The following is a 25,461-nucleotide window of genomic DNA, read 5'->3' as shown; positions in this document are numbered from 1 at the left end:
CCAGATGCTTAGTCCAGCTAGTGGCGCAAGCTGATGGAGCGGTGTGGACAAAGAAATATCTGTTACAGGTGCCAGCTGGCAGGTCATCAAGTACACAAAGTCTATCTCAAATTTCAACAACATGGAAACAATCAAGCAGCTCTCTAAATGCTGCTGTTAGATCTATCTTCCTTAAATGTTTTCACTATAAAACTCCCTCCCATCACTATTGTTTACAAATTAATGTCCATTTGGGTATAAGAGTGCAGACAACATTTAAAGCTCAAGCTGGAAATGGTTTTCCTCCCATAGAATATCATCTGTGTGTGTGTACATGCACGTGAAGGCATGTGCAACTCTTTGTGTACAGCTCTATCTGTCTGCTTAAAGACTTTTAAAAACTTGTCCAGTTTTAATCAGATTTGGCAGAGATCTCAGAGCTACAGGTTGTATAGAAATAGATAGCCAAGAAGAGAAGAATGATTTTGTCACTGTGTCTGCTTTAGGAAAAGACTCCGATGTGAGCTTATTCAGATGCTAAAGAATCTGCTCGTCAGTTAAGGTTTCTCTTCTGTGAATATTTTCAGGTTTCTAATAAGGCACAAGCCACAAATCTCAAAGTTTTCCATATTTTGAGCATTTGTAGCATCTCTTATGCATGGATTCTCTGGTGCTGAAAAAAAAATAAAAATGTTTGTAAACTGCATCTACGAGTATAAGTAATTTTAAAAAGTAAATTGAAAAAGAAAAAAATCCACTGGAAATAAATGATCCAGTTTTCAGGGAAAAAATTCTTTCTATTAGATGACATTACCTTTCATCAAAAACTGCTTAAAAGAATAATAAAAAATTATGTTGCAAATGAAAAATAGTTTCAGGCTTACAAAACTCAGTTGGAAAGTCATACCATGTGGATTTTCCAAATTTCAGACACTGTTCTGAACTTTGTTGGGAAAATGCTCCTTCAGCATTCAAACACGTCCCACCTATGTATTCCTTCATATAGAGATTTCTTCTCTGATATCAATAGGAATGCCTCTTGTGAAAATATTTCTCCTGGAAAAGCTGTGTTCAGGCATTAATAGGATTCATATTTTATCCCCGTGTCTCTTCACTGACTCACAAAGGAGTCTAAGTCAGCTACAACAAACCCTAAATTTCTTAGTTAAATTCAGTTAGTTCTGACAAGATCATGAAACTTTACTGATACTCACTTTTAAGAATCTACACTGGGTTTCATCTCTGGTGTTAAGCATCTTAACTTCCAGCATGATCCAAGCCATGGTCCCCTGCCTGCCCATGCAGAAATTTAGCAGGCTCCTGAGCTCTCAGACAATTCCATACTTAATCATGTAATGCTCTAGAGCTGGAAAACTGGCGTCATCCTATAAACATGACCATCTCTGATAGATGGCAATATCACTTCTTTTGAAGACCAGATATTTTACTACTGCAGAAATAGCCAGGAATTACTGGGGCAGAACACCAATCCTCTGATAGGAAGCTGTGTTCGACCCCCTGCCTAAGAAGTGTGTCTATGAAGAGTCATCTAAAGCTACTGTAGATTATACATGGGGAATGACTTGCCGTGAAAAAAACAAGCTTGGATCTATGGCTTCCATAGCTTCATGGCTTGATGATTTTCAGACATCTGTCTCAAATGCTACCCAATAGGGTGATCAGAGGAGCCATGTAAACCAACCTGTTGCTGAACTGACTTTTATCACATCTATTTTACTCTGCTTTTGTGTTATTTTTCCACCTGTAAGAAACATAAGTGCATGCCCCAAGAAAAAACGATGTGAACTGCAATCTGCCACAACACATGTGTATTTTGTTTATTCTTGGTCTCATGATTCAATCAGTCACTTAAAAATTAACATGAATCAGGTGTGAAGGTCTGAATCTCTCAGATGTGAGAGAAAAAACTGTAAATCCTAAACAGAACATAAACAGAAGGTGGCAAAAAGAGCCCAGGCTGTTTTAGCAGCCCTGTGATGCATTAAAATATGTGGATTTTGTTTGGGGATTTTTTGTTCTGCTTTATCATTTTGACAGCTTGAGAAGTAGGAGTATTATCGTATGCTTATAAATTTTGCATGCAGATATGGCAGAGCAAATCCACCTGAAGAGACACTTTAATGTGAGGAGAAAGGATTATGGAAGTAAATGACAACACCACACTGTGATTCTCTCTTAGTGCAGAGGACTGGACTGCAACCATAATAGGTATCGTGACCAATGGGTTGAGCCTAGGTGAGCAGACTGAGAGCAATCTAGGGAATGAATTGTGACTCAGCACTGCAATTGGTCACTTGTTTTTTCTTGGCTTTAGGCAGCTTTCTTGAAGCAGCCCCTTGCCAAGCCCAGCTAACTCGTATCTGTTAAATGATGCAGTGACACTGGGTAGAGCACTTGGTAGAGCTCACACATTGGTAGATGTGTGAAAAGAAGGCACGGTCTATTAATTTCTTGTGAATTTTCCATCCTTTTATGGTGATCTTTCAGGCAGATTATCCACACAAGAACACAAGAGTGAAGAATGGTTTGCAGCTGCAGAATGTATTTGGCAGAGTTTCTTTTCTTTCTTCCTACACAAAACACCTATCAGATCATGCTTCAGTAGGGAGGCAGACTGTGAGATCTGATGCTTGACTGTGGCCAAAGAGCTTGCTTTCTAACAGGGATTCCTTGAAACATGGGATCCCACAAGTATCATCTCCAGATTGCTAGACAGTTTGCCAAGCACCCTGCACTTCGATGTCCTCTAGGCCAGGGTGACCTGCTGCCCAAGCAAGGGCAAGAGCCCTGGGGTTGTGGTGTGATCCACATGCTGGAGGATTTTGATTCAGAAACTAATTGTACAAAGTCTTAGTCTCACTGTTGGCAAGCTAGTTTTGATAAAAGAACATGTTTTCCTAGTTTTCCAGTAATTCAATCTTGATATCATGACTCTGGGACAAAATCTGGATTTTTTTGTGCAGTTATGTTGAATAGTATCTTTTTCTTGTTGCGGAGGATGTCTACTCCTGAGGAGGGCATCTCCAAGCTGTGTTGACAGTGACTTGCCAGGGTACCTCATGGGGTGCTGTTTTTCTTAAGACCCAAACCAGGGCATCTGTTGGACTCTGCTGGACATACTGCCCTGGCTAAGGGTGCAGGTTTTGTTTCTGCAGCAGCCAGGTGGTGGCTGGGAAAAAGAGGTTTCACTGTGGTGTGGTGCCAGAACATGGCCTACTTGACATGGTCACCTCATCGCATGAACTGAAAAGTATGCAAGAATAGGGATGATATGCACGCAGATGTCTCTCTAAGTGGCATACTCTCCCACAGAAGTCTGAATGCAGTCTGTTTCAAGAAGCAGCGCATCACACAACATAAAGAGAGCTGGTAGGAATCTCATTCATTCCAGTCCTGAATTCTTTTTCACAGTTGTTATTTACAGTCTAAGCCTGTAAATTTGAGCCAGCAATATAATTATGATACAAAGATTAATTATAGAAAATTTCAAGATTTTTTTTTATTTTTCAGAAGAAATTGCTAAAAGCAATGATCTCAAATCCTGTCTTTTCACAAGTTATTTTAAAGGAGGGGGGGTCCAAGCCTTATTCATGCACAGACCAGAGGATGTACGTTTTCCTTTATTGACTACATTTAGAGAAGGGGCAGCTATTAGTCCTGAATTTGTATCCCTCAGACTTTATTCAGTGTTCAGAGAAACCACAGCAGTTACAGACATGGGCTAACTCATAGAAAAATCATCTGCCATCAGCTGGCTGGAAAGTTTGTTGGCATTTCTATTATGGCATACATTGCCATGGCAGGTGGAAGACCTCTCAGGACTGATTGTTTTTCTCTTCTCAGGATGCAATAAGTAATGCCAGATGTAGCTTTCCCAGATATGTATATAGCAGCAGCTACACAACTTACGCAGTGTCAAGGCCTTTTCTGCCTCTCACCCCACCAGTGAGCAGACTGGGGGTGCACAAGAGGTTGGGAGGGGACACAGCAGGGACAGCTGATCCCAACTGATCAGAGGTGGTGTCATGCTCAGCATATACAGCTGGGGAAAGAAGGAAAGGGGAACATTTAGAGTGATGGTGTTTGTCTTCCCAATTCATGGTCACATGTGATGGAGCCCTGCTGTCCTGGAGATGGCTGAACCTGCCTGCCAGTGGGGAGCGGTGAATGAATTCTTTGTTTTGCTTTGCTTGTGTGCACGGCTTTTGCTTTCCCTATCAAACTGTCTGTATCTCAAACCATGAGTTTTCTCACTTTTACTCTTCTGATTTTCTCCCCTATCCCACCAGGGGGGAGTAAGCGAGCAGCTGTGTAGGGCTGAGCTGCTGCCTGGGGCTAAACTATGACACACCTAATTTCATAGTTACCCTGCATTAAAACTAAGCATATAACCTGATAATTTCCTGTTTATTAATTTCTGTGTTGATACTACTAACTACTCCTTAAAGTACTTGGCTTTGTCTTGAATCTACTCATTCTAAAGTCAATAGTTACATTTCTAGTGACTTCAAGGAAAGAAGAATTAAGGTAATAATGAGGGCTTTACCAGTCTAGTTTGGTAAATACATGAAGACAAATAGGTATCTGTTGGCAGTAACTATCTGAAAGAGACAGAACAGAAGCCATAAAAATTAAATATTTGCTCTTTCCCTATCCCTCCAGTTCCCTCTGACTGCACAAATGCAAAATGCAGTTTTGATTCAACGTGAAATAATGAGCCATAGAGGAAAAGAGTTGATGTGTCAGACTCTCAGCTGGTTTAAACCAGCAGAACAATCTATATCAGCTGAGAACCTGGACCCATGAGATAGTTAAATGATTGTTAATTATTACAAGAAAATAGCTCCTTTCATAGATTTTTCCCTATTCACCCCCCAAGAAAATTCACATAATGGTTAATTCCATTCTGTCAATTTCAGAGTTTTTAGGCTCTAGTGTAACATCAGAATAAGAGAATACTATTTTAGCATTTTATTTATTAATAATTTTATTATTATTATTTTTGAGGAATGGAAAGAAAAAATATTTTTTTGGATATGTAAAGATAAATGCTAATAAAAGCAATTTGGAATGTATAAAGACAAACTACTGTGTGGCTGCAGATGATATTTTTGTAATGATATAACAAGGAGAGGTAGTTACAAAGGGTCTGTAAATCTAGACCTCTGACAACAAAATATTTAAAATACATAACAAAGCGAGACATAAATAAAGTAAAAATCTGCAGGACTGTTAGTAAGGATTAATTAGGCAAAACGAGTCATGAACAATACTGACATTCCAATCTGCTGATAAACATTCGTATTGTATTAGTTTAAAGTTTTAATATAGAATGTAATAACAATGGTTCATATATTATAAAAGTGCATATACTGCAGATACATTAGTGTTTCTCATTCCAAGTCAGATTTACTTTCTGTATTCCTGCCTTCATCTCCACTGAGCTGACCTTAATTATAGTGATGATGAAGAATAATACAGCCTAAGTTTTCAAAGGTGTTGGTGAAAAAAACCAACAATAATGTGCAGATCAATCAAGAAGAGGGAACCAGAAGAGTTAAAAGGACTACAGGAGAGTTGTGCAGTTGGCATGGCACTGAAATTTATAATAGAAGGTCATTAAATGTGCCATAAATGCAGACATACACGTACTTAAAGAGTGGCTATGAGACCAAAGGGTAAAGGTATGTGAAATAGTAATGATTTGTTCTAAAGGGAGACTGCTCTGCAGCACCATTTAGCCCTACATTAGAACTTGCTTTGACCAAGGAGGAGGGATGTACACCAGGGAAATGAAATTTGTTGATGATACACACTAGAAAGTGGCAATCAATAGAAAGAAGAAGGGCAAAGAAGTCAAGTCGACTCTGACAGAATGTGCCCAAAGGAAGATAAGTGCCTTATGCAATTAAATGTAGAGAAGTGTAAGATAATGAGATTAGGGACACAAAATAAGAGAAGGTGCTTATGCCCTATGTAATCTTATAGTACAAAATATGGAGTAGAAGTGGGATCTGGAGATAGTCTGAGATCAAAAAGCTTCAGGACAGTGGTTAACAGTAATATAAAATGTTACCATTGATTCAGAGAGGTAACAATAATATCAGATTAAGTTGTTCCAGCTCCTACATAAGGGATTTATGAATGAAGCTGCATTTGCAATACTATGAGGAGTTCTGTATGCCTTATAAAAATAGCAGAGGTAAAGGGAACTCAACAATGGAATCAGGTAGATACCAAACTTAATTATTCATAAAGGTCAGAAAACAAACCAAAATTGCCTTCAGTCTTCACAGAGGAGAAAGAAAGTGGAATTACTGAGGAATTTGAAGTCTGGAAATTTGTATTGAGGATAGAAGCAATTGCACTACAGTTTGATCTGCTAACAAATGCAAGACTGAAACCATGGTTGGAAACAATGAAAATGAAATTGAAGAAAATACAAAGTGAGGTATAGTTAATAACTGGAATATGCTGCCAAAGTCAACAGCTGGAGCAACAGGAATAAGCATCATTTCCCAGATTTATCCAGATGAGATTTTTTTCCTATCTCACTTTAGATGAGTAATATCTTTAGAAGGGCTGAATTCTAGATGGACTACATCACACTCTAAATAAATAGGGAACCAACATATGTATGACCGCTTGCAACTCAGAAATATTTGTCAGTGGCCTAAATTATGACTGGTAGCATAAATGTGGGTTTTAAGAACAATTTAAGCACTGGAAATGGGAACCTCAGTAATATGCAAGTTTTTGTCATAATCATGACCCTGAAGGCCCAGTCTGAGCTACCTTTTGTCATTGGAAGCACCTGAATTCTGTTGATATCACCTTTAAAACTTGGTTTTGGTAGAACTGCATAGTGCAGCTGTGCTTAACTGCAACTGGAGCCAGAAACAAAATCTTTGGGATGAATTTACTTGAGCAGAATGTAATTCCACTACAGAATGCAGTTGTGTCCATTTCTTTCTTTTAAAATACAGTCCCTCTCCTCTTTTCATGTAACAGCTTTCCAGTCAGATGGATGGATAAGGAAGATGGAGGTCTAATGCCGTTGTCTTTCATGAGAGGATGCAAATTTACATCTCCCACTGTGGGCTTATAACTCTAGTCCTGATGCAGAGAAAGCTCATCACTGTTCAGGTAAATATTTAATTCTGCAGGGGGCCCAGAAGGATTTGATATATCCTTGTTTCTTAGAGGTAGGTTCTGGTCTCTAGGAATTGCATTTATTATTCAAACTCAGCTCCATTTAACTGAGAAGAGAAAGGCCTGTGAGGTCTGATCAGAACTTGAATCCCCTTCTCAGGTGATGGTGAGACAGCAGTCTCTCTTACTTGTAGGTATGACTTCTCTCTTCTGACCAATTTTGCATTCCATCCCTAATAAGGTCACAGATTAAGCCTGAGTGATGGTGAGTATCCTATGTACCCATGCTTAGAATAAATCTTTGTGAGGAGGTTCAAATTAACCAAGCTAACTTATAGTTTCCTCAGTGAGTTTTAAAGTCATCTAACAATTGTATAAAAATTTGGTCGCAGTGGGTCTGCCAGCGAGGTTTAGAAGGCAAAAAATGAACTTGCAAGGATACAAGTCTGCCTTTAGCAGGGGTGGGCTGTGAAGGCCAAGGGATTGGAAGATGTTTCTTGTTTCTTACCTTGAGGAACACCTGGCAAAATGGGAGATTCACCTCATCTGTGATGTTTCCATACTGGCTCTATGCTACCTTTAGGTAGTTTATTCATGTCTCTTCTGAGCTATCAAATGCCTCCACAGTAGATGCCTGTATAAACCAGCTCAGCCTAGTAGATGTGAGAGGTCTTAGAGATCTAAGGACTCCTGGATTCTCTTTTTCAGGTTTATCTCTGAGCCCATTAGAGGATGTCTCTATATGAGTACATGAACGTGTGTGTATATGTGTACTTCTGTAAGCTGAGGGCATGTGTTCATTCTGTCTCACCTTTGATCTAGTGCTTGCCTTATCTCTTCTATTTCTGGTTCTTTGACCTGAAAGCCTAAGGACCACTGCAGTGGTGTTTCTTCACTGTTTTTTATCATTCTTTCAGCTCTTACAGCCTGGACACATTGGAACAGCTGCTCCTTTTTCACAGGCTAGGAAGGACCATATGCTTGATATCAACACATCCCTACCATAACAGGTGGCAAATGAATTTTTGTTGTTAATAAATTCCCACTTAAGTTTTAAACTGCCTCAGGTCCAACTCTCTTTATAGCAACAATACTTCAGAATTCAAATCTTTGCTTTCTGAAAATCAAAATGACATGAATTAGTGCCATTTGGTTTTGTTGATTTTATCAATATAGTGTTTTATGCTGGTGCCTGCATCATTATATTAGTTTCTAATATGCCACATTATGACTGCTTTTCATAGATTTGTTACTTATTTTCACGACTGTTTATTACACCATATAACATAATTACACGATTATACATAATACAATAGTATGCACTGCAAGCACAGATTGCCCAAATTGATTAGCTTCCTAATCAATTCAGTCTTTTAACTACAAACAGCTGATAATGGAAAGGAATAATGTTTTAATTTGTCTAAGGATCAGATTCATGGGACCAGGTAGGCATGTGCTCCCACCAAAATCTGTGGGAACAAAGTCCCTTCCATAGCTTTTGTAATGAAAAATTAAATCCCTCTGACTTTTTTTCACATCATCAATTTTGTAAAAATTGAAATGTAAGGTGCAGCAGTTCGGCATTTTTTCCCAGCTATTTTCTTTTTACAAGCTACTTAAAGCTTAAAAAACTCTTCAAGGCATAAATCAGTGTGTTTACAAGATATGAAGGAAAACCAAACAGCCTGCATTGTTGGCAAGAGGTATCCATACTGGTTAGTTTTACGTTCACAAAAGCTGTTTCTTTAGTAGATATTACTGGATTGCATTGTTCAATGCAAATAATTAACATTTGCATTGAAAAAAAAAGGAAAAAATGTCATTTTATAATTTTAAAGTGGAATTACTTCCTCTACCTTTTATCAGCTTCAATATCTCCCCTCTACCTCCTTCCCCTCCATTTTGCAACCTTTGCAATGAGTAGCAGCATTTCGTATGATGTGGTGATATATTTGCTATTAATGTGTTTCTATTACTGTGTCCATTTTCTATGTAAGTGTTGATACATCAGGAGGTAGAAATTGCTGCCTCTGATGGTCAGCAATGTTTTAACACTAGGATGTGTTAGACTTTATAGTAATCAATGAAAATAACTGATGAAAGTGTGTGTTAACAGGTGCCTTAACTCTCTGTCATCCCTTTATATAAAAATTTTGAAGTCTGGATGCCAGTCTTCACAAACACAGCTGAGAAGTAATGGGTGGATTAGCAGCTTGTGTAGATGACACCACCTGTGTATCTAAAGAGGGAGAAACTTGCTGTGTCTTTTGAAAGAGCAAAAAAGTATGTAACCTCATGAGAGGGTTTTAGGTTCAGGAACCTGAATGTGTGAGAGTGATGACACATTCCTCAGGTGACCTCCCTCCTGCAGGCGCATGTTTGGATTCTCATCCTGTCTCATCCTGTCATGTCTGTCGTCTCCTCACAGACACTGAAATGTTTAATTCAGAGAAGTATCATAGAATCATAGAATAGTTAGGGCTGGAAAGGACCTTAAGATCATCTAGTTCCAGCCCTCCTGCCATGGGCAGGGACACCTCACACTAAACCATGTTACCCAAGGCGTTGTCCAACCTGGCCTTGAACACTGCCAGGGATGGAGCATTTGCAACCTCCCTGGGCAACCCATTCCAGTGCCTCACCACCCTCACAGGAAAGAATTTCCTCCTTATATCCAACCTAAACTTCCCCTGTTTAAGTTTTAACCCGTTACCCCTTGTCCTGTCACTACAGTCCCTAATGAAGAGTCCCTCCCCAGCATCCCTATAGCCCCCCTTCAGATACTGGAAGGCTGCTATGAGGTCTCCATGCAGCCTTTTCTTCTCCAGGCTGAACAGCCCCAAGTAGCTTCCACTTTGGCAACCACAGATATAAGAACAAAGATCTAGCCCTTTGCTGTTGTGGTAGCACACCAACCACCAACCCCCAACCCACCTGTCACTCAAATTTGGGAACCCTATTTCAGCTGAAGGGAACAAGAAGGTGAGGACTCACTTTGCACTGTAGTTTTAATTACTACAAGTTTGAAAGCTTGGAACATTAGGTGGCAGTTTGTGGTCAATGAGTGACAGTATCTGATCTGACCATAAATATCTGAATAACAAGAAAATAAAAGTGTTGATATTCAATGCTATTGTGACTTATTGTGATATATTAAAGATCAGAAAAGAGGCAGTTGCATTTTTAAATTTTCTTGACACCAGGTGTACTTCATCTGCTTTTCTTCAGCAATTCTGTGGCCTCTTTAAGTTTGTATAGGGCAACACAGTTCTTTGGAATATCATTTGAGATCTATATGCTAGCAGAAAAAGATTTTCAAGCTTTCAGATATACTATTTTATCTTTAGGCTGCTGTGAAGATAACCTTTATTTGACTAGGTGAAAGAATAGAGGTGTCCAAACATTTGAACTTGATGTCTGAAGTTAGATTTGTTAATCCATTTGCAACCAGTAAACTAAACCCAAGTTTGCAGGGTTTTTTAGCCTGTCAAGATGGTTTGCTCCCTTGTACGGAAAAAAAAAGTGTTTTTAGACTAGTATTCTCAGTATACTAGTACTTAAACTAGTATAAAAGACTTTTGCAACACAAAACCACCAAGAGCTTCCTTTCAGGATCAAGGTCTCATCATGTTGAGCACAGTGAAAGAATTTCTGAGAGCGTGTTGCTCACAAAGAATTGAATGTCTAAACACACAGGTGTCAAAAAGGCTGAGGAATAAAACTGATTTAGTATAGTTTCGGTGTATACTCGCATTTGTAAAAGTATATAAGCAGGAGCAACAATCATTGCATGATTATTTCTCCCATAACAAAATGACATTGTGATACTGATGTGTCCTGAGGAAAGACTGAAAATATGTGTGAGAAATAGAAAAGATTCTATATATACAGTATGCAATAAGCTTTGTGTAAATGAGATGATAAGCAGGGAGGACAGAGAATGGAAAACATCCTAAAACCAAATAAAAGATAATGAGTACACAATAATGTATGGTTACGATTATACACACACACACTTTTATGAGATATAAACACACAGACACACATTTGGAAATGTATCCTAGACTGTTAAAGAAGTTGCTAATACAGTCAAGATGCTGAAAAATCACAACTTTTTTTCTCCAACAGTCCAGTCACAGACCACTTGTGATGCAGACATTTACTACTCTTAATCCTGATCTAAAGCTACATGATGTCAGCAGACATCACTTGACTTCCTTCAGAAGACTTTGCTTCAGTTTTTCACTTTATGCCTTGGCACTGTATAGTAATAGGTGTCTTTAATGCAGTCACTATGAGCAGGTATTATTGCAGCCCTGTTCATTGGCTCACTTTTGCAAAGCATTTATGAGCATATGTCAAAAATAGGTGGTTGTTTTTATGAAGCTTTTCTGTAGGATATATCTTAAATTTATTTCACAAGAACCACATGAGCAATTGTGGAGATCTAGCTGTGGAGTTGTGTTCATTCTGCTGAAACCATGGATACTGTCTCTTCTGCCATCAGTAGTTAATTTTCAGCATAAAACCCTTTATCTTTAATTTGAGTTACACTGACTATCATTTGCTAGTTTAAGGCAAGCTATTGATTGACATGTGGTTATGGAAAAAACATATTTGGAGATGGAGCAACGATAGCGGAATACCCATGACAGAAGAAACGTTATTCTTAACAAGACAGCACTTACAGAACAATGTCAAAGAAGACAGAGGCAGAAAACTAAACAGTTTTCTAAAACTACACCAGTGTTGAAAAAGAGATCAAACTTTGCATGAACCATGAAACTTTAAAATGAAGTAAAGCTTCAGTGTTCAGCAATATCATCTTTAAAGAGATATGCCAAATAGTTTGGGATGAATTCAAATATTTCCTCAAACTGAGACAAGTGCAATCGGTTTCATAGAAGCTTGGCATTGTAGGATGTCTCCAGAGTAAAAATAGATTTAAGACATGTTGCTGATGAGGGTGGGATTTGGTGGAAACATCTTCTAAGCAAGAAATAGCAGATAAAGTATGTTTTACAGAATAAAATCACTGAAATAAAGTCTTATACTGGGAGGAGTGGCATAGGAAGACTACCATCTTTGTTCTTTTCTATATTTTGAGCTTTAAATGATGTATGTCTGTTATATATAATTTAGATTATAATAAGGAGGTGGTGGTGAGAGTTTAAGCCAAATGATTCATGGTTTTATTCTCTTATGAGATTGGACAGTACTGGGCTGTACTTGGCTATGGACATACTTGAGTTTACCAGGTTATTCTGTGAGAATAGTAAAATTGCTTAAAAAACCCCAGCCAAAGCAGTATTGTTTGAGGGGTGCTGGAGTTTACTGTTACTGCATTGGCTGGAATAGCTGATGGCCAAATCACACTACCTCAGGGAGAGAGGAGAGTTACACCTTATCTTTCCTACACAAGAACCTCTAATTGGAAGGTTGTTAATGCCAACACTATAATGTTGATCCACCTTGCATTCAGATAAGAGCTTCAGGGAATAGCAGTTGGGAAAAAAATTATTTAAATTTGTTCTCACTCATATTGTCAAAAAAATTTACTAGAAGAAGATTGTCAATGTCAACAACACTTCTGTCATTTTCATCCATACCTTACTTCTGGAGCATCTATATGTGCAGAGCACTTGCAAGCAGAGTTGGACCTTTAGTAAAGGTCCATCAGAATGACAGATGGTAAGACCTTAATATTTTCATAGTACTGAAATAGTAAAGAATGATTATGAAGAGATAACTTTGATCCCATCCTTCTAAGGTAATGCATCAAGAAGTTGTACATATCCCTTTTGGTGAGTCACAGGCACTTCTACTCCCATTCTGCTTCAATTAATGCGTATATTAACAAAGTCATATACTTGAGTACAAAGATCTTACTTGATTTTGAGTTTTTTCCCTATTTAGTCTAAAAATACAAAAATGATCAATAGTTACTGCCTGAAAAGTGTCTATATTATAGATTGGTGATACAGTTGCCCTCATTCATAAAGTGATTTAAGCAGGTAACTCACAGCTTTGCTACAGCCTGAACCTTAAAATTGGCATTTAACTTAATTTATCCATCAATATAATCTACTCCCAGTTTCTACCCAATACTTAAAAGCCTATGATTCACAGGAAGTAATGCAGACACTAACAGATTACAACAAAATTTCAAATTTGTTCCTTAATATTATTCAATACTACTCCATGCTAAGTATCCTTCCATCTGCAAATACAAAGAGAAGATTAAGACGCAAGAAATTATTCATCAGCTATACAAAGAGAATGCAGTAGAGAAACATGTTGTTTCATATCAGTCTATCATGATGTGGGGCTCTATCCAAGGAGACATAAGAGAGAGCAAGGTGCACTTCATATCTGGGAAGGGGCAGCTAATAGATGTGCCTGCTCAGCTGAAAACACTGCCGAACAGAGTTGCTCTCCTCTTATTCCCTCTCAGAAAGCAAGCTCTTGCACTGACCTGAAGCACTGCTACCAGCCTTTGCATGAATCTGCCATCCAGAAATAGGGAGAAGTAAAAATTCCACAGCTAGTGGAATGGCACCATTAGTCCTTCCACAAGACCGGTGTTTTCCTGGGGGTGGCATGGGGGTGGTGGGTTAGGGGGTATCCTGGGCAAAATCTGGGGCTCAAGCATGACACAAACAAAGGAAGTAAGAACAATCTCAGGTTCTTAAAATGTAGATGCCTTAAAACAAAAGTTAAAACTCTCGCAGTTTTCTGACACACTCTTGACTTCAAGTCTGAAAAGACCCAACTGAAGCGTAATATAATCTTGCTCATGATTGTATTCCTGTGGTGAAAAAAAACACAATAATAGGAGCAGTCTCATGTTAAAATGTGTACTGGTTGGCACTTTAAAATGTCTAACTACTTAAATGGATACAGGGGAACTGTATCCAGCAAACCTTGTCATCATGGGTTTTTGTGAAGTTTGATGCACTGGCAATGCCACTTCAATATTTCTGAAAGGACTTCAATACATCGTATGATGAAACAGAAGAGATTGTGGTATTGGAGTGGCATTTGTTCTAGACATAAATATGACATTATTTTTAATGGAATACACTCTTTTCACAGGCAGACTTTGTCAAGCAGCTCTGATGAGCCCAGCAACATTTGAGGGCAGTAATGAAATTGAAGAGGTCAGCTCTTAAGTGAAGGAATTTATGGACTAATCGCCAAAACAATACATGTTCCTGAGGAAAAAAGAATTCAATGCCTACTAGAAAAAGAGGACAGGTATTAAATTGTACAGAACTGACATAGATTGAGGGGATCGATAAATGAAAGCATTTATTCTATGATGGCTGACTGATGATGTAGCTGAATGGACCTGGCCGTCGTAGTCTACAGTAGTTGCACATATCAACTCGTACTCCTGTTGGTTGAAATAAAAGCTAAACATTTGGTTGACTTGAAGGTGAAGTCCCTTTGCTGTATTTGCTACACAGGCCCAGTGAGTAATCAGAGTGTACGTAACATTTTTAATGGACTCAGTGTGGTCCTCTGCCCCTTTTGCACCTCTTTAGTGAATTTCCATAAAACTGAGTTACAAAAACAGTAAACAAAAGTGAATTTTAAAGTTCTCTTTACTGAAAATTACTTTTTAGCTCAAATTTGTTAGTACTGATGAATGTGTCACACAAATACTTTCCACAAAATAACGTACTATCCTTATGACTTGCCTGATCAATCACAAATAACTGAAGTAAATCAAACTGTATACACTCATAGAAAATGGTACATTGAGTTTAAAAAGCTCACCCCAAACTAATCAAATACTTTGAATAATGAATAGATTAGACAAAATCATGTATTGCTCGTGCCTATGCCACAATCAGACAGGGAAGCTAAACTCATTGGATGCATTATTCATTGTGAATTATTTGCTCTACCTATCGGTGGGGAAGCTTGCAAACACTACTGCTGTATCTGTGATCATCTAAGAGCCTGAAGAAGGAGATTTGATTGCCCTTATCATTACATAGCGTCTTGCCATTTAGATGAGGATTCTATTCATTTATTTATTTATTTTGTCTGAGAAAAATGTTGTCCATCAAGTGCTCAAATGCGCTAGGGACAAACCAGAATGGCTGTTGTAAAGACAAATCATGGCTCTCCAATCTACCGTCATTCTTTGCAGAAGTCAGTGAATGACGAATAAAGAAGAATAAAAAGTATAGTGGGTTTGGTCTACCAGTGAAATCTACAGTAGTGATTTTTCTAAAGGCGTACAGAAAAATTGTAGTAACATGCTCTAATGTAGAAAACATGCAAATAAAATCCAACATTATGGTTTCAAAATATAAATGAGTTAAAGCTGTGTAAGGTGAAATAGTGATCTAAAGAGAATACAGAGTAAAGTGATAGCATTTGTATGTGAAACCTTTTTTTTCAAGATCCATTTTGGATTGGTAGGAAATCTGGGAAATTGTGTGAATACAGAATTGGGTAACAGATGACAAAACAGTCCTTACACCATATATAAACTTTCATTTTTCTGTATTGACTGCATTTTGTTATCATCTCATCTGAGCATAAAAAAAGGCACATTTATACATCGTGGAAGTGCTGTTTTAAATTTTATACATGTTCTGACATTATAAATGAAATTCAAATGAACTGAAGTTCTTGAACATCTTAGAGCAGCAATGGGACTGACCCTACTTCAGAATAGTGTAAGAAGAGGACAGCCAGCAATACTAAAAAGCCCCAGCAACTATGCCTAAAATTTTCTCAGAGATCTAACTGCTGAATAATTTTATGAAGCCAGACTGCTTAGTAGATCAACACAGGATAAGACATCAAATTTATATGAATAATAAAAGTCTCACTGATTTTTGTATCCTACTTCTAATATGCCTTGTAAGTATTGATCATACAATGATGCAGGCAACAGAACAACTGAAAACTTCAAGAGTACAAGCCAGGTACTCATACACACAATCCCTAAGCTGTTAAATCATACATTTATGTAACTGTTATCACTGTGGAACATATGTATAATTTTATCGGCTTAATGATGTGAAGATATTAGAGAGCAGTCTATTTTAGGCACCATGACCTGCTTTGAAACGTCTATTAATGGAAGGAATGTGACAAAATTTAAAACAGTTTTAGTCTGCATAGGAATGGCAGCTTCTACATTACAAAGGTGTGTCATCTTAGCCCCTTTTAAAGGGAAGAATGGACAGCAGCGTCTTGCCAAAGGAGTGAATTACAGCCTTCCCCCCTCTCTCCCCTCTACAACCAATGGCTTTGAAAATGTAGAACCTCATGTCTTTAAGAACCTCAGCCTTCTCCAAATCCAGGGTAGTCAGTTCTCCTGCTAGCTTCCAGAGGGGGCCTACATTGTCCCCAGTCTGTCTTTTATTCGCTACATACTTATAGAATCCCTTCCTGTTACCCTTAACATCCCTAGCCAAGTTTAATTCTAACTGGGCCTTAGCTTTCCTAACCTGGTCCCCAGCTTCCCGGACAACATCCCTGTATTCTTCCCATGCCACCTGTCCTTGCTTCCACTTATTGTAAGCCTCTTTTTTCAATTGAATTTTCCTCAGCAGCTCCTTATCCATCCAAGGAGGTCTCCTGGCCCTCCTGCTGCACTTCCTTCTAGTTGGGATGCAACACTCCTGAACCTGTAGCAGGTGATCCTTGAATATCAACCAAGAGTCTTGGGCCCCCCTGTCCTCTAGGGCTGTATCCCATGGAACCTTCCGAAGCAGGTTCCTGAAGAGGCCAAAGCCTGCTCTTTTGCAGTCCAGGGCAGTGAGCTTGCTGCACGCTCTTCTCACTGTCCTGAGGATCTCAAATTCGAGCATCTCGTGATCGCTGCATCCAAGGCTGCCCTGGAGCGTCACATTTCCAACGAGCCCTTCCCTGTTGGTGAGCACGAGGTCAAGCATGGCACCTCTCCTTGTCGGCTCCTCTATGACCTGCAGAAGGAAGTTGTCTTCTACACAATCGAGGAACCTCCTGGATTGCTTGTGCTGGGCTGTACTGTCCTTCCAACAGATGTCAGGGTGGTTGAAGTCACCCATGAGAACAAGGGCATAATATCACATAGTCGTGCACATATATTATTAATTCAACATGTTTCATCAATAAATAGGGAAATTTTCTTGTTGGATCAAATCTAGAGGAGGGCCACTGGGATGATAAGGGGGCTGGAGCTAAGAAAATGGTCTGTTCAGCCTGGAGAAGAGAAGGCTGTGTGGAGACCTCATAGCAGGCTTCCAGTTTCTGAGGGAGGCCTACAGGAATGCTGGAGAGGGACTCCTCATCAGTGTCTGTGGCAATAGGACAAGAGATGATAGGTTCAAACTAAGAAAGGGGAAGTTTAGGTTAGATACAAGGAAGAAGTTCTTTACTGTGAGGGTGGTGAGGCACTGGAATGTGTTGCAAAAGATGTGATAAATGCTCCATCCCTGACAGTTTTCAAGGCCAGGCTGGACAGAGCCTTGGGCGGCATGATCTAGAGCAAGGTGTCCCTTGGCATGGGGGTGGAACTAGAGGATCTTAAGGTCCTTTCAAACCCTAACTATTCTATGATTCTGATTCCATGAGATCCTGTATCAGGATTTGTATGTGAAGAGCAATGATTCTGCACAAAACTGCTTCACTTCCAGGCAGCATCAAACAAATACCTCAGCATAAATTTCAGGACACTAATTTTGGATGGTCTTCCTTCAAATAAGCCATAAATTACGTTTCCTGATAATGTCACATGCAAAAGGATGTTATGTGATTTATGCTTCCTTTGTTGTCCTGTCACTAAAAAATCAAAACTATTTTAATATCAGCCTGAAAAGTCCAGTTCTGTAGGGCAATTTCTCGTGATGGTGTTTACTTAGAAATCAAAAGACAATTTGATCAATTTTAAATTAAGTTACATTTTCCACTTAAACTTTAATAACCACTTCTTTAAATTAAATATGAATGAAGTCATCATAGCAAGCATATTGAAGGATTTCTGGAATACAGAATATTGCTGTTGCTCTGAGTGAAAAATTCAGGTCTGCAGCCTCTTTGATAGAAACCTGCCAATAATATAAACTTTAACAAAGAAATAGTATCAAAATGGTATCAAAATATGATGTGAAAAAGCTTCGGTTATCCCAACAGTTTAACGCATTGGTGTTAATATCTTAACAAACACCCTGAAATATACAGAACAGTTTAGGGTTTAAAAATAGCTAATATTATTGGGGTGAATGAGGCAAACATTCATATGACATCTTTCTCAAACTCCCTAGCAAATAGGTTCTACTAGAACTTTTCATTATAGTTTTCAGAAATGGGAATAGCAAGGAAATGCAGGCTGGAAGAGACCTCAGGAGGCCCGTAGCCCACCCTCCTACTTGAAAAGGAGTCAGCTATGTGCTCAGACCAGGTTGCTCAGAGCTTTACCTTGGTGGATCTTGAAAACCTGCGGTAATGGAGACTACACAATCTCCCTGGGCAGCCTGCACAAGTGTTTGACTGTCCTCATGGTGAAAATAAAAAAAATATTACTATTAGTACCATAAATAAGTGTTTTTAAATAGTTTTCATAAAAGTGTGAATTAAGCTGACTGAGAAAATTTTTAATGTTTCTGCACTATGAAAGGTAAAGTTCAAGCACTGGCATCAGACTACAGCGATAGGCAGAGCAAAATGACAACTGTACCAGTTACACTAGAAACAGAGGGTAAAGGATGATAATGCAGAGGTGTGTGCAATTTAGGTTTATCTTCAGGTGTATTAGAGGTCCAACAGGAGTTACATTTTTGCACTGACTTCACAGAGAAAGGCAGCAGGTAGCTTTTGGGTTACCCAGTATATGCAAGGCTTCTGGAAGAGCCTTCCCTTCTTGCAGCTTTGACCCGCTTGTACAGCAATGCCTATGCCTGGAGCAGGCAATAAAAGCTGTATGATGGTGAAATAAAAGACCGTGTCAGAACAAAAGTAAAGAACAGAGAAACTGATTATTAGAGATGATTATTCCATCAGAAAGACCTCTTTTGTTGGCAAGGTTTGCCCAAATATCCAGCAGCTGTACCCTATGAAGACTTCTGCCTCTGTATGCAGGTTTTGCTGGCACTGCTAGGTGAGTTAGTCTTGCACTGTGCTGTGGCATCGTGTCTGAGTAGTGTATACTTGACCTACTCTTTCTAAACTTAACCCTGAGGAATGGGGAGGGAGTTACATGGTCTTAAAGCTTTGTAGCTCACTGAGACAGTGAAGGACTTACTTAATATAAAATTAGTCAGTGTTCTGCTACTGTAAATATAAACCCACACACAAATATATTTTTGCCCTTCTTTTAATTTTTCATTTTATTTTTTTTCTACTTCCTTTGTCCAGATGGAGAATAAATTACTGTAGTGGTTATTTATTTGTCTGTTAGAAATTTCTGCCTGCTTCAATTAAAAATTACATCAAATTCCCAAGGAGACGAACAGCTTCCTCAGCTGCTGAGCTTCCCCACCACAGAAACACACAGAGCTAGAAGGGATCTTTGCTTATCAACTGAGGAATGTCATCTCTGCCCTGTAAAACAGAGGAGTAACCATGTCTGTGCTTAATCAAACTTGTATCATAATGACACTGCTCTGACGCCATAATCCAGCTCTGCCAGTTTTCCACTCAGGAAAGGTGCTCCCCTGATCTGCAAAGCTGGGGAGGCTGTGCCTGTGTTACTGTTTGGGTAAATGTGCTTATGTCCTTGGGAGTGAATATAAGGAAAGCAGCACTCTGCCTTTGGGCAGAGCACCACGTTAGGTTTCACTGGGAAAGGGTACCCTAGAACCTGAGTCCAGATCTCACCCCACTGCAAATCACTTGTGGGTTCCTTGGGGAGCCAGGCCTATAGGGGATTCAGTGCAAGGGCACGAAGCTTGGCAGGTCTGAAGGCAAGTACTGCAAGGGAGGAGCCCTCACACCTCCACTGCCACAGTGTGGAACCCAGGGTGGAGACTGCTGGTCTTGCACACAGAGCTGGTGCAGTCAGGATTTGTGGTGGGAGTGGAACATTTTGCCTTACCTCTGCGAACAGCCCAGCAGGCAGGTTTCACTATGCTATTCATGTCAAATACTAAATATTCTTCTCTCTGTTGCTCCTGTGGTGGACGTATAAGACCTTTCTTTTCCAACTCAGTTTAATTTTGTTGTTAAATTGCATTGGCCAGTCCAGCCAACTGTACAGAAGCCTACTTGTTGGGATTTATTCAAATGATTCTGACAGGTACATTTTGTCAAAAATATACTACAACTGTGGCTGTCTAATCCCCAAAAGCCTTTATTTAATTTTAAACGTGTCAGTGCAAAACATGACCAAACACAACAAGCAACTATAATCAACTGAATGTGTAACATGGATGCTGAATTATTGTTGCACTTCAAGAAAATCTTTGTTATTTCTTTCTAAAAGAAAAAAAAAATATGAAAAGTATGAAAGTGATATTAAGCAGATGTTAGACTGGAGTTGTCAATCTTGTCTAAGCACGCAGGTGCTAATGTGTTATAATTATCCGTTCTGGCAGTTGATATTTAGGATTTTGGATCCCACCTAGTCAATCACAGCTGTAATTGTTAAGCTACTTACATAGCTAATATGCTGGGTAATAACCAGATCAAGATTTAATATTTGACGTTTACCATCAATTATCTTTTCTTCTGACATACATCTCCCCCACTCAGGTTCTTGCAGATCGGAACACTCTTCTGATTTCAGTAAAATAAATAAGAATCTGCTTATAGAAAAAGACTCAAATAAAAAATATTCCTGTCATTGCCTCTTGTCTCATTGCCTCTTGTTTCTTAAAGAGTAAGATATCTTCTTGTTACAAGCTTTACAGGTATAATCATTTGATTCAGAACAATTCTTTCCTTTTTTACTTTTTGATGGATTTATTTACAGAAAATCTCGTACCTGCTATTGCAAAAATGTGGTGCAAGCATGTTAACCTAAGCCAAGCATATTTTCAGATGACAATATTTGCTATGAAACAAAGCGTTGGTGTTTGTTTTGTAGCAGGAAAATATGTGCATATGTTCACACCATGTATATTATACCAGAGGATTTTTCCTGCTAAAAGCAGTATGAAAATTAATTCTGGATTTAAAATATTTTGAAGTTAAAATTAAATTGCCAGTTATACAGTTTTTACTCTTTTACTAACTAAAATCTGTGTTATAAAATTTCTTCCAATAAGCACAAGTGGAACAAGAGGTTTTTTTCCAAATGGTCTGAGATTTTCTCCTGAAGTTCATAAAACTTAAAGACTGCCATTCCGAATCAGCACGCAGTACTGATAGCATGCTCGAAACTTAGGTCCATCTATACTGTCCAGGGGACCTGTAAGGAACTATGAGAACCAAGTTTTCTGTTGCTGTAATTGCATGAAAGTTCTTTAGATTTGCTTATGAAAGAGTTCTCTACTATTTTTTGACTCTCGCAACATGACACGATTTTCCCTTTGCAGGGAGAGACAAGGCTATTTCTAGTGCCTCTAGCCCTGTCTCAGAAAATCTTTGACAGAAAAAAATAAAAATGCAAACTCGCCTTTGGTGCTGATTCAGTGAAGTTGTTAAGTGTCCTCCCCTCATTTCAATACTCTGACTTTGTTGTATTTTGTATTTTCTATTTCCTACAAAAGAGTCTGGGTACACAATCTTGAAGATGAAAGCAGTTTTACTATAAATTAACTAAAGCTTGTCAAACGTCAGGATGAACATATTCAGTACAAGCAATCCCTTTTAGATACTTTTATGTTTTTCTACAAGGATTTTCTACTGTTTTTCTACTATTTTAATGCTCTTACATGATTTTCAGTCCTAGCTTCCATATGAATGTGTACAGGTAGCATAAATTAATTACAGAACTGCAATTTTACTTAATCTTTTCCTTTACAGGCAAACTAGCACCAAAGAAAGTAACAGTACATAATACTGCACCAATGTAAACCAGACAAATAAGCTGGAAAACAGCATTTTGACATGCCAGTTGTCTAGAGAAGACAGTGTCTTGGTTCAAGGTGATCGTGCTCCAAGTTTGATCAGGAAAAGGCTGCAATCAGGCAGCCAAGGGACATGAGTACTTCAAAGCAGAACAAATGAAACTGGGCTTTGTCATTTTGCAATAAAACATGAAGTCATGTAATAGGTGCCCTTTTAAGCCACTTGTGACTTTCAAGACTTCAAATGAAATGCTATTAGTACAGACAGATAAACATGCTAAGCTGTTATTTGCCTGGGGTGATACCCTTGTGATTTGTAACAGGCAGTGAAAATACAGCAGTCTAGGTGTTCAGGAAGAATGATATGAATACCAGTAATCTCTTCACAGTGATGCCAAGACCTTTGATAATAAATCCTCCAGAAAATCTTTGGTTAGTCACAACAACTGCTTATTTTTTTATCTTATTATGGAAGTTTTCTAAAACAGCAAATCATCTCTAAAATCTGATTAGATTTGTAGAAAAAGAAAAAACATTTATATGAACCTCACATTCAGTTTTAGGTCAGAAATAAAAAAAAAAAATTATTAGCATTTTTATCAAAGAGTTACAAGTACGTGCCTGGATTTACTTACCCAAGCAGACCCAAGGAATCATAGAATCACAGAATAGTTTGGGTTGAGAGGGACGTTCTTAGGTTATCTAGTCAACCCCCCTGCAATCAGCTAGATCAGATTGCCCTGAGCCATATCCAGCCTGGCCTTGAATGTCTCCATGGATGGTGGATCTTGGGCATCCTGTTCCAGTATTTTTCTTCAGAGCCAGCCTGAATCTCCCATCTTTTAATTTAAAACCATTATGCTTCATGCTGTCTCAAGACAGCCTGCTAAAAAGTCTCTCCCCATCTTTCTTATGGACTTCTTCCAAGAACTGAAAGGCTGCAGTGAAGTCTCCCCTTATTGTGAAACTGCTGGCAACATAACCTCTCCAGGAACTGTAACAAGGGTTTGCAGAACCAGAAGCTCAGATAGAAACCAGACCATAACTGATTTAAACCCCATTGTTTAGACTCTGCAAATAAAGGAACAAGTGTCCATCGTAACTTACGTGAAAATTTACTCACTGTTATATCTGTTCTGCATTAGCGTTGACTAGAAAGATGTCAGAAATTCTGTGTTCAAATTTTTCCTGACTTGAAGCTTGTACATATTTCTTGATAGAGAAAGCAAGAAGGGTGTAATGTTAGATCTCTTCTCACAAAGTTTTGGGTTATGTAAATAAGAGACAGAAAAGCATTGCTTTGACAGCAGACTGGGGTTTCCTATGAAAGAGCCCAGCCTTAAAACAACAACAACAACAAAAACTCCATCTTTTTCAGAGCTGCGTCAGAGAGCTCTGCAAAGAAGGTGCCAATCCAAATTAACCTGGAGTGCCACAATAGGCCAGGGTGTAAATTTAAACAAAAGCCTGGATGGCAGCTTCTTTTTTTAACGAGGGCAGTATATCTAGTCAGTAACTGATGTATGCTCTGTTTTTCCAGCTGGCAGACTCCCTGGGTATGCAGGCACATATTTTCAAGCATGTTGTTCTTCTGAGTCGTTTGTGCTTGGACCATAACTGCAGTCTAGGCAGCCAAAATAAAATATGCCAAGTAATACTGGCTGAGGGACAGGCGGATTGGACCAAATTCCTGCCTGATACAATATGCTCAACATCAGTGGAGTCACACAGTGACAGTTCATTGTTCTCCACTTTCAAACACAAAATATGGAGGGGGCTTCAAGGTAGGATGGTGAAGGCATTGCTGCCGCTGACTTCATGAAATGGTCTTTGCTTTTGCCTGGAGACAGCAAGGAGTTATTAGCCATGAGGACTCCCCATTTGATCAGATTTTATGACCATATGCAGCCAGGACTGGTGGCCTTGTGTAGATGCAGATTTACCTGGCAAAGGACAGGGGGACAGTCTAACAGCTAATTTCCTTCTCTCACCCCTCAATGACAGTTTTGCAGCAGCTCATTGAATGCTTCCCCAGGTACCTGCAGAGGACATGGGCCTGCTGAAATTCATGAGAAGATTCACACCTGGCTCATGGATTTCAGTGGAGACCTGACAAATCAATCATGTTTCTCTGTGGGTTCACCACCTGCAAAACAGGGGTATAGGAATGCTTGCCTGCTTTGCATACTGCTTGGTACTCAGGTGATGAAAGTGCTAGAGGGTTTAAATAAAGGGTTTAAGTAAACTTTCTCAACTAGGATGTATTTGAGACATGCATAGCCAAGCTCTTTGCCATCATACACAATGAAACCTGGAGAAATTTTCTTGGCAAGAAGGCAAGACTCTGAAAAGAAAAATGTAAAACAGTTTTCTTGGTGTGCCATATTATCCATTTTTCTGAACTAAATATATATGAGAGCCAATAAACAAAAATAATCTCTTATAGTTTGCTTTACAGCACCACACTATTGTCTCTTTAAATAATAATGAAAAAAGAGAAAATATTCTACAACTTCCATAAAAAAATGTCATATTTGTATAGACCCCAAATCCCCTCTGTTTAAACAGGGTGATTAATATCAGCTCCTGTAGGAAATTAAATTCAGGGAAGAACAGTAATATGCAGATATGCAGATTTCTAGGCAGAATGGCTAGCCCTGGGTAAGAGAGTCAGGTTGATTAATCTGCATCCTCAGAATACAAAATGAAATGCCGGGCTCTCCTGGGTTAGCACCAGAAATGACTTTTCCTTCTTACATTAGAAATAAATGGACAAACACATGCATGTATATTGCAAAAGGCCTTAATATCACATGCAGTGTTTACAAAGGTGATAAGAGTTTAATATTTAAAATATCCTATTTCAGCTGGGAGGGGACAGAAAAAGAAAAAACTGCTTGTCATTAGGATGAAGAGTTTTGGTTATGCTAAAATAGTATTTATTTTTCATCTTTCATAAAGACTACAAAATTATAAGGAAATCCTGTATCAGAATGCAAGTGCATCTTTATTCTGTTCATAAGAATTTTACTGGAAGAACACCATCCAGAAGATATTGGACACAAACATGTCCATAGTGTGGAAAAAATGGGATTGTAAAACAAAATCACGAAGTCCTAAGTTTTTTGTATAAATTTCAGTGCACTTTGTTTTTGCATTTCAAAATCAGGAATACAATACAGAAGCTAGAGAGACAAAAAGTATGATTCCACAGGCTTAATTTTCACAAATATGAATTCCTCCATAAATATAACCTTTCTCTCATTTCAGAATAATATTTCCCCATTACCAGGAGTAAATATGCAATTTTTAATAATTTAATCTTTGAAAAAAACACACCCCAAAACTCAGA

This window comes from Pezoporus occidentalis, unplaced genomic scaffold, assembly GCF_034315485.1.
Source record: "Pezoporus occidentalis ecotype Australia unplaced genomic scaffold, CSIRO_AGI_Poc_V1 ctg105, whole genome shotgun sequence".
NCBI classification, from domain to species: Eukaryota; Metazoa; Chordata; class Aves; order Psittaciformes; family Psittacidae; genus Pezoporus; species Pezoporus occidentalis.
This window is presented reverse-complemented; position numbering follows the sequence as displayed.